General features: G+C 50.9%; 1 long non-coding RNA gene across 1 annotated transcript; it reads left to right on the plus strand.

The window, feature by feature from the left end:
• Positions 1-941: 941 nt before the first annotated feature.
• LOC106147969 lies at positions 942-7642 on the plus strand. Its single transcript, XR_001233031.1, has 2 exons — positions 942-5673; positions 6219-7642. It is a non-coding gene; the product is annotated as an uncharacterized LOC106147969 (long non-coding RNA).
• The last annotated feature ends 2328 nt before the right edge of the window (positions 7643-9970 follow it).

The raw sequence follows: 9970 nt of genomic DNA on the forward strand, positions 1-9970 counted from the left end.
GACCTCGCTCCCCACTGCCATCCTCCTCTGCATATCAAATGACACCATGAGGTGAGGTACACTCCAGGCAGTGACATCGTGGTCTTTGGTGTCACTTCCAACCCCGCCTCCGGTCTCCCCTTATAATATAGCAAGCTTAACTGTCCTGTCTTGAGCACCTACTGTGCACCAGGCAGACACTCTACCTCTCACCCTGGGGCGGTAGATGATATGTGATCTCAAGGGAGACAGGAGCTGGTCAGCCAGGGATGTGGGGAGGGGTGGAGGCACCGGTATGCAAAGATCTGGGGCCCGTGGGGGCCTAGCTGCACCTCGGGCTCCCACTGGGAGAGCAGGAGAAAGAGGCTGGAGTCAGGCGAGAGGCTGGCTCATTAAGAACAACAGGGCTTCCTTCTCTTAGCCACGGAGACACCTGCAGGGATGGCAGGCACAGGAGCGAGTCTGACTGCAGAAAGTCCTCCAGAAATCCAGTGTAGATGGCAGACCACGGGGCCAAGATGGGACAGGAAGCCAGGAGGCCGACGCAGTTCAGGAGAGAGACGGGGGACTGTAGGGTTGGCGTGGGGCCGCTAGAGGAGCCTCACAGAGGTGAAGACATTCCTGGCCCGGGGGCTGAGGCAGGCAGAGGTCGCAAGAGGCCAAGGTGACTCCCAGGCTTCTGCTTTGGTGATCAGTGGAGACGACACTCATGAGGAGCTGCTGGAAGAGAACCAGCTCTGGGTACACTGGGGGGAGTGGGGCACGAGGGTGGCTGAGACACATGGCGTGGTGCTAAATCAGAGCCTGGGGAACCACGGAACTGCATGAAACACCCACCCAAGAACAGAAAGTGGGGTGGGAAGGTGGCCAGCAAGGAACTGGACATGGGGGACGAGAAGCAGCCAGAGCCAAGGCAGCACCATGGCGTCTGCAGAGACCTGGGCTGGGGGTGGGGACACTGAGGGCAGCAGCCAGGAAGCCACTGGTGGGAGTCTGTTGTCACTGAGCACGGAGCTGCAAGGACAGTTGCAGAATTTCCTCCCTCTCCTGTGGCAAAGCTCTTGGGTTCCCGGCCGTGCATTTGGAGGAGGCAGGCCCTCGGGCAGGCATTGCCACAGTATGGGCACAAGGAGGGGGCACCTTGCTTAGGATACAGCACAGAGCTCAGAGGAGCGGGAAGTGCAAGATCCTGGTTCCTGCAGGAGGGACTGCCCAGGGGCTGAGCCCAGTCCCTCTGCGGTCTACCTACCTCCCTGCATCCTCCCCTCCTCCCCCCTCCACAGGAAATCCACAGATGAACATGACACGGTTCTTGCCCCACACATGCCCTGTTGTAATCTAACCCTTAGCAGGATGAGGTGGGGGTCAGAGGAGTCAAGAAGACGTGGAAGGTAAAGATGGTGACCAAGTCATGAGCTCTGGGGTGAGGCAGTCCCTGGCCTTCAAGAGACATCTTTGAATCTTAGGTGACGCAAAGAATCAAAGGGATGAAGAAAAAGCCATCAAACCCTGGAGCAGGAGCCAGAAGGAGGGAAACGCTTCACAGAGCTCAAGTTGGGAGAACTGGCACAGTGCTGTGTGGACTTCCAGCTTCCAAAACTGTGCACTAGACGGCTTTATTGTGGGCGTGAGAAAGGGGCTGATGAAGCTGGGAAATGTTGTCTTTAGCTGGGTGGTCATGAGTCCAGCTGCGCCTCGGCGACGCCATCAGGAACGGAAAGGAGGGAAATGGACTCTGGAGACATCAGCAGTCTCTGCCACACTAGATCAAGAAAAATAAAGGCACGGCGTTGCTGGTGGGGTTTGCATTCCCTATAGGATACCAAAACAGAATGATAACATGCCCAAATTCAGTAGATGTCCTTCCTCAAATGTTTATTGATCCTGAAATTATATCAGGTTCTACTTGAGTGCCTTTTACAGATAGATAAACTGAGGCTCAGAGTACTTGAGTGAGTAGTCTGAGAGCCCAGTGGAAGACAGTAGAAAGGCCTCCTGCTCCTCATCACCTCTCCTTGTCTGCATGTTCCCCTAGTTTCTTCTTCAGCTGGGGGGCTGGATTTTGTCATCTGCTAAACTGGCTGGGTGTGGTAGTTAACTCATTGTGTTAATTTGAGAAAGAAATGTCCAACTAAATTGGCTCAGCATATCTCTGGGTGTGAGAGATTCACCTTAGGTAGCCCTGTTGCCCGAATAGTATAAAAGGGAAACAGAAGGAAGGCTGGCTTCTAGTTCTTCAGAGGAGCTCCAGCCTTCGTCTTCACCTTGGAGATGGTCTCCTGGCTTCCAGCACAGACTCTTCGACCTCCGGCCCAGACCATTTTGGCCTCATGATATGGATTCACAGTGAGCTCCGGGCCAGATCCTTCAACTGGATCCTTCAGATCTCCAGCACAGATTGACCTTTTGCACTCTTCCATATCCAACTTTGTCGGCAGTCATTGTAAGCCAGTCTTGTAAATTCTTATATATTTGTATATCTTGCATTAAATCCATTTCTCTAGTAAGCACTGATGCACTGAGTTTTGGGAAAACAGAATGTGGACATGTTTTTCAATATGGAGAATTTAATACAGGGGATTGGTTGAAGAGATCTTGGAAGACTGAGAAAAGCAAAAGAGGATATTGAGGCAACCAGCTAGGAACTGCATTTAGAAGCCACCACTTTTGTGACTATGAGAAGAGGAGGAAGAAATTTGAGTGATCACAACCCAGAAACTTGGAGGACAAGGACCCCTTGGTACCTGGGACCCAGGACTTCAGATCTTTGGGTGGGAATGAGTTGACACTGGCCATGGGAATGTGGAAAAGACAAGAAATTGAAATTCACCTTGGGACCACAGTTGAGCAGTTGGCTACAGCCAGCAAATATGAAGGAGCAAGACCCTTCCTCCTGTCCAATACCTCCAGCCTTCTTCTGCCCCCCGCCATTGACAGAAGCTAACGGGATTCAGACGGGAATATTCGTATGTTGAATATGAATGTGATTTGGAATCACAGCCCTGGCACCATACAGCAGAGTACAGAAGGTAGGTCCAGAGCCAAGAGGAGATAATTTAACAACCAGCCAGAGGTTCTGACTGCATATAGACTCCAGTCCTCCACAGACCTGAAGCTATTGTCTCTGACCCAGTGTGAACCCGGTATCCTGAGCCCCTGCCTTCTGATTGGCTAGTAGGAACCACCTAGAGTGGTTTAGATAAGAAATGGCCCCCAGAGTCTCAAGTGTTCAGAGGTGGGGTCTTCAGGAGGGCTCTAACTTTGTCACTAGATGAATCCTTTGATGAGGTCATAGTGTAATGTCATTATGCAGAAGTGAAGCAAATTTACAAGATGGGGCCTCACTGAAGGGAGAGCGGCATGGAGATGTGACCTCAGGGCCTGTATCTTACAGCTGGCCCCTTCCTCTCTGGCTCCATGCTCTCTCTGCTTCCTGGCTGCCGTGAGGTGAGCAGCTCTCCTCTGCTCTGCCCTTCTACCCTGATGCTTTTGCCTTGGAACCAGCTGACCATGGACTGACACCTCGGAAACTGTAAGCCAAGATAAGACTCCTTCCTTTAAATTGTTTCCATGGGTATTTGCTGCAAGGACAGAGAGCTGGCTAACATAAGAGGCAAAATGGTGTGCCATCACTTAGGAAGTACTTTTCTTATAAAGTTAAATATGCATGTGTTATACAAATCCAGCAGCCCTCGCTTAGATATTTATCCAGAAGAAAAGAAAGCACCTGCCCATGCCATCATGTGTACTTGAAAGTTTCTAGCAGTTTTGCTTCCGCTCCAAACTAGAAACAACTCCAATGTCCAGGAACTTGTGAGTAAATAACAGGCTGTGGTATAGCCATAAAATAATACTCTTTGGCAATAAAATGAAGGAATTGCTGATGTCCACCTCAACACTGATGAATTTCAACAGCATTATACTATGTGCAAAAAATCCAGGCAGAAGAAATTACCTACTCTGTTTGTATGACATTTTGGGAAGGACAACACAGAGTGCTAGAAAGCAGGTCAGTGGCTGTCAGGCCTGGAGCTGCAGGCTGCAAAGGAGCACGAGGAATCCTTGGCAATCAGAGAAGTGTCTTCCACTGTGATTATGGTGGTAGTTACATAACTGTCAAAAACCATGGAGTTGCATATTTTGAGTCTGGTGAGTTTGTTGACTGTGAATTATACTGGAATAGATCTGATTTTTAAAAACCAAATAAAATGTTACTAGAAAAGGCACTTCCTCCTCTTGCTGTCAGTGCCACCCACCTCAAGCAGTTCTGCAAAGAGCAGACAAAGGGATCTTGTAAAAGTCTAAATCCAACAATGTCGCTCCTTACTGAAAACACTCGGAAGGTTTCTTTCCTCTTTGAATGAAGTCCAGAGAACCACACTGGCCTACAAGCCCACTTGCTCTACTTACCCACCCCAACACTTAGAGAGCCCCGAGCAAGTGCAGAAAAAGAGCTCCAGGCACCATGATCCTCATTCTGCACAGTTCCAAGTCAAGCCAAGCAACTGCCAAAAAGCAAGTTGCAACCTCCACTCTTGACAAATATATCTTCATGACAACCTGGAAGGCCGGGTTCAAACTGAGAGTCTCACGACTCCTTGGAGTCCTGTGCCAGAAGCTGGCATCAACAGCCAGGTCACAGTCTATGCCCCCTCTTGTCTTTCCAGCCCAGTCCCATCTAAAACTATGAGGCTCCCTGCCAGGCCTCTGTGGAAAATTGTGTTTGCAGTCCCTGGAGGGGTGTGCTGGAGATGGAATCAGGGAGACTGGGTGCTAAATATGTTTCTCCATAAATAGTACTTGGCTCTATGTGCATGCATTCGTGTATGTGAGAATGCACATATACATGCATGTGTGTGTGCTTATGTAAGTGTGAAAGCATAGGTAAGCATTCATGTGCATGTGAATATATGCATGCATGTGCATATGTGTATATAAGCCTGTGTGGCGTATGTGTTCATTGCAATAGCAGCGTGAGCTTCTTGAAGGCAGCTGTAACATTCTGACTTGCTGCAAAGCAGGTGCGAAGTGAACGCTTGTATAGTGAATGAATGAAGGAATGCCAGTATAACAGTTATTAACAGTGTGGGGTTTCAGAGTCAGCCACAGCAAAGGTCCAAATGTCATTCTGACACTAAGTCACTTTGATTTAGTCTCCTAATCCCTCAGAGCCTTAATTTCCTCGTCTCCAGGACAGGGATAAGCATATTACTCATTTTATGGATGTGGTGTGAGGATTAAGTAACAATAATCAAAGCCAACACGTACTGAGCTGGACCTTGGGCCAAGCACTGTTTTAAGGGCTTTGCAAGTGCCAACTCATGCAGCACCCTGCAGTGTTACGGTGTTGAATGCTTACACTGAGTGTTTGAATGCTCACTGCATCGTGGTTGTTGTCATATTTATGATCAAAGGAGAGGAAGGTCAGCATCCCAAGCCCGGGAGCATCTTCTCCTGAGTTCTTTTCAGGCTCCGACTGATGGAGTTTCTGGGGGACACACTGGGTTCCAGCAGGCAACCACCCTCTTGGCCCCCTCAAGGATATCGACCCTGGGCTCTGCCGGTCCTTCGTGCTTAGACTTCCGGGAGCCTGGCTGCTGAGTCGCGGCGCCCCCTGGTGTTCAGTTTTCATCAACACTGAATTGTATCGAGTTATCCACAAGAGTAGTGGGCAAGAGTGGATGACAGATACAGGTAAGAAAGGAGAACTGAATGTGATTGGTATGTGATAGAGAGAAGCAAGGGCAGCGGGGAGAGGGAAGGGAAGTACCGAGTCATATCAAGGAAATTATCATCTACAGCCTGGCACGCAGAAGGCGTCTGGCACATAGGAGGGGCTTAAGGCATGTTGATTAATATAAGGATCCTATGAGGCAAAGGTTATTGTGACCATTTAGAAAGATGAACAAGGAGGCTCGTGGTCTGAGAGGTGGGGGCAGCTGGTGGGTGGCAGAGCCAGGGCATGTGCACTCCAGAGCCATCCGCTTCCCGGAGGAAGGGGGCGCCCTGCCTTCAGGGCACTTGCTGTCTTGCTGGCTTCCTCTGCACCCTCCCTGTCTTCAAATGCTGCCCCAGGCCTGCCAGGGCGGCTATTTATGGCTCAGGGATGAGGTCCAGTTCAGCTCCCCTCGTAAATTATAAAGGCAGACACATGTGGGCCAGGATTGGGGAATTCAGTGCGTGAGGGATCCCCAGGAATCTTGCTCAGTCTCATCAGGGATTTTCCTTCTCTTCCCCAGGACAGCAGCTGACAAGGCAGCAGGCATCTGCTGGTCCCGGAATGAGCTTCTGGCCACTCCAGGTCCCGCGGCTACAGCCCTGGGCCCTGACCTCTGTCCCCCCAGAGGCAGTTTCTTCACCCCCAAATGGGGGCTATCTCTCACCTGTGCACCCCGGCATCTCCATGAGGAAGGGTTTTTTTGTTTATTTTTTTATTTTGTTTTTTTTTTTTTTTCCGGTACCAGGAGTCGAACTCATGACCTTGCGCTTGCTAGGCAGGCACTGTGCTGTCCATGAGGAAGGTTTGCAAAATGCTTTGCTTCCTGTAACCTGCACATCCATTCCCTGTTCCGGGAGCATAGCCAGCCTTCCCCTGGCGAGAAGGTTATGAATGAACATCGTTTCGTACAGTTTGGTCCTGCAGAGATGCCCCTTCCTCTAGTATTTACTTTTGAGTTCTTGAGTCTATTTTTTTTCAGCATTCCATCCTTTCTGCCACTGTCAGACTGTCACTTAACTGTTGCCTGCCTCTGACAGCCGCTGGCGGCTCTTCCTCTCCTTCCAGCTCCCTGCTTCAAATCTCCAAGGTGACGTCTTGGGGTGTGCTCCGGAAGCAGCCTGGCAGGAAGAGAGACGACCGCGGTGCTTTCTTGTGGAAGTCAAACACACAAACTTGTATGGTGGCCTTGGGGCTCAAACTGATGGTGTTTTTGTTTGGATGGAGAGGAGGTTGCCGGAAGTCAGGTCTCCATTTGGGAGAGGTCAAGCCAGGTGTCCTTTTGTACCTGCCCCACAGCAAACACTTGCCAGACAAATGTGCCAAGAGTTGGCTCCTCTTCTGAATCATTCCGCCCCCTGCAGCAGCGACAGCAGCCAGCGGAGGACCTAGCGTGGGAGACCCGGAAAGGGATAAGGGAGCAGGCCGGGAACCGCCACAGCAGCAGCAGGACGGCCGCCCACTGCTGACAGAGTGTCTGGTCTCAAATTACACCATATCAGAGCTCTGGCATAAAATTAGCACCAGTGTTCTCTGTGAGAGGAGCCAGAGAAATACTCATATTCAGCAGAACCATGCAGGGACAGAAGAAAGAGGGAGAAGGGGCCTGGTAGGGGAAGGGACACACTCATGTCCCTTGCTACAGAAGTGGCTGCCCCGGGGCTGAATCAGGGTCACAGGAGGGCTCAGTGGTGTTGGACTAAGGGGAGGCAAGAGCTAGGGAGACCTGGAGTCATGAACTTGAGAGCTCGTCTCGCCTGAAACACACACACACACACACACACACACACACACACATACGCATACACACCCTAGAACTGAGGAAACATGAATAGGAAATGTCCAAGGGTCTTGATATGCTTCGTATACATTTTTCTCATTAATTTTTACCACAATCCCACTAAGTAAGCCTGTCTTTGCAGATGAATAAAGAAAGATTCAAAGAAAGCCTAGTGATGTGCCCGGGACAGCATCTCAAGGCACTCGTGACTATAATCATTACGTACCCACTTAGATTTGCACGTCAAAAGATATTTTTCCTGTTCACAGCATCACTGCCAGATGCATTATACAATCTTTTATAGACACAATATAAACACACACACATGCTCGCCTACACATAGTACGTGTTTGTATCCAAATGTGTGTTTTCAGCTACACACAGGATATGCTCACAGTTTACACAATCCTGGGTCAGCACGGAGCCACACCTCCTTGCTGAAATGGCTCTGTCACTCCAGTCTCTCTTGACCAATGCCTCCTCTCCCGCCAGCCGTGGCTGGCACCTGTCCCTCTCCACACTTGCAACGAACAGGCCTGTCCTCTTTCCCCTCGGTTCATGGGTGCCTCCTGTAGCCTGGCCTGGTTGGAGTGGTAGCTGGTATCATTTCTAGTTCCTCGGGTGTGAATTCTTCTCTATGTTAGGTCTGTGTGCTGTCTGTCATGGTGTACAGGTTCTTTATGTAATTCACAGTTTCGGTCTATGAGCTCCCTGCAGTCTCAGTAACTCCAATGCTTTCTCAGTGCTTCAGCCGAGGATTTCTCCAATGCACAGGCCGCTTAGATCTGGACCTCACACTGGTGCAGGTTACAGGCTTGAGGCTCTGGCTTGGGATGATGTCCCTTATTCTGGCCACAGCCTAAAAGGTACTGCAACTCCTGTGATGATCCTAGACTGATCACTGAGGAGTTTTATTCCCATAACTGGTTCTAACGTCCAGCTTCACATTGGGAGCCCAGGTTCAAATTCATGACAACGGTAGGACCTTACAGTAGCCTGAACCTGGTCTGAGGCTAGGTATTAAAATTTCAGCTCCTGGCCAGATGTGGTGGAGCACATCTGTAATCCCAGCACAAAGGAGGCTGAGGCAGGAGAATCATTATGAGTTTGAGGCCAGCCTGGGCTATATAGTGAATTCAAGACCAGCCTGAGCTACATAGTGAGACTCTGTCTCAATCAATCAATAAATTTCAGCACCAACACTCTGAAGGCTGAGGCAGGAGGATCGAAAGTTCTATCACAGGCTGAGTGATTTAGTGACATAGCAAGACCCGGTCTCCAAGTGAAAAATAAAAAAGGGCTGGAGATGTAGCTCAGTATCAATGCCCTGGGTTCAGTCCCTAATACTGCCAAACAAAACAAAACCCCTCAGCCCAATAACATGTACCGACGCCTGCTCTTCCCATGGCCTATGTGGGCCTCAAGTCCCTCTTGCTGCTATAGCAAGATTAAAACCTGCAGATGATGCATTCTTGTTTTCCAGCTGGGATTTGTATGTTTAAAATGCCAAAAAACATGTTACCCAGCACTTTTAGAATTTGGAGTGCCGTGGGAAATTTCACCTTCCATTCTTGATTTACCTCTGTAGTGCAAATGCCTCCTTCAACAAATAGTTATTGATTGAGCCTTTCTCCCCCTTTTTCTCTTTTCTTGTCCCTCCTCTGACTCCCTCCAGTTCTGGAGCAGCCTCCCAGGGAATCCCTGAAGGATGCTGGTCTGACCACACCTGTGGCTCTGCCTGGCTTGGTGACCTCACTGGGCCAGGGCTGTGGGGCTGGGGACACGGCAGGCTCCATCCTGGGCACTCGAGCTCCACCCTGGGCTCTCTTTGGGACAGAGGTCCCCTGGGGTGGCTGGGTGGAGCGGGGACAAGTTTCAGAGGAGTGGCCTGAGGCTGCCAGCAGCTCCCTGTTCTCCAGCAAGACAGCCCATAAGGGCCCTGAGGATGGGCCCTGTCCTGTGCCCTCTGTCCTGGGATGTGGGAGATCTAGGGGGAGCCCCAGGCTCCCCTGGGCTGGCTCTGTCCCCATGGAACCCTGTGCAAGTCTGACATGGGTTTTGGGGCAGGGGGCAGCAGGCCGGGCTGTCAGAAAGGCCCAGGCAGGTCGAAGTCTCTTTCGACCCACTTGCTCGTCTCTTTCACCCCCTGCTGTCTGTCCTCTCTGTGACCACAGTGCCTGTGTGCATGCGGATGTTCATATGGGAGCTGTCCTAAAACTCAGCTATGTGCTTGCGCACTGTGGGCTTCCCAGGGCTGGAAACGCCCTGCAGGAAAAGCCTGCAGCAGGGATTTCACTCTGGGTGAGAGATCTAGGAAGGCCTCGCCAAAGGGGTAACTTCCAGGCCGAGACCTGCAGGGGCCAGGAAGGGGGCCTTTCAAGCGGGGGGATGGCGCACAAGGAGGCCCCGAGGAGCAGCCCTGGAAGGAGGCAGGGGGAGGCGTGAGCCTGGCAGAGGACGTGGGAAGCCCACAGGGCCTTAGGACTCCTGAGGCT

Source organism: Chinchilla lanigera, unplaced genomic scaffold, assembly GCF_000276665.1.
Source record: "Chinchilla lanigera isolate Chin_1 unplaced genomic scaffold, ChiLan1.0 scaffold00012, whole genome shotgun sequence".
Taxonomy (NCBI): Eukaryota; Metazoa; Chordata; class Mammalia; order Rodentia; family Chinchillidae; genus Chinchilla; species Chinchilla lanigera.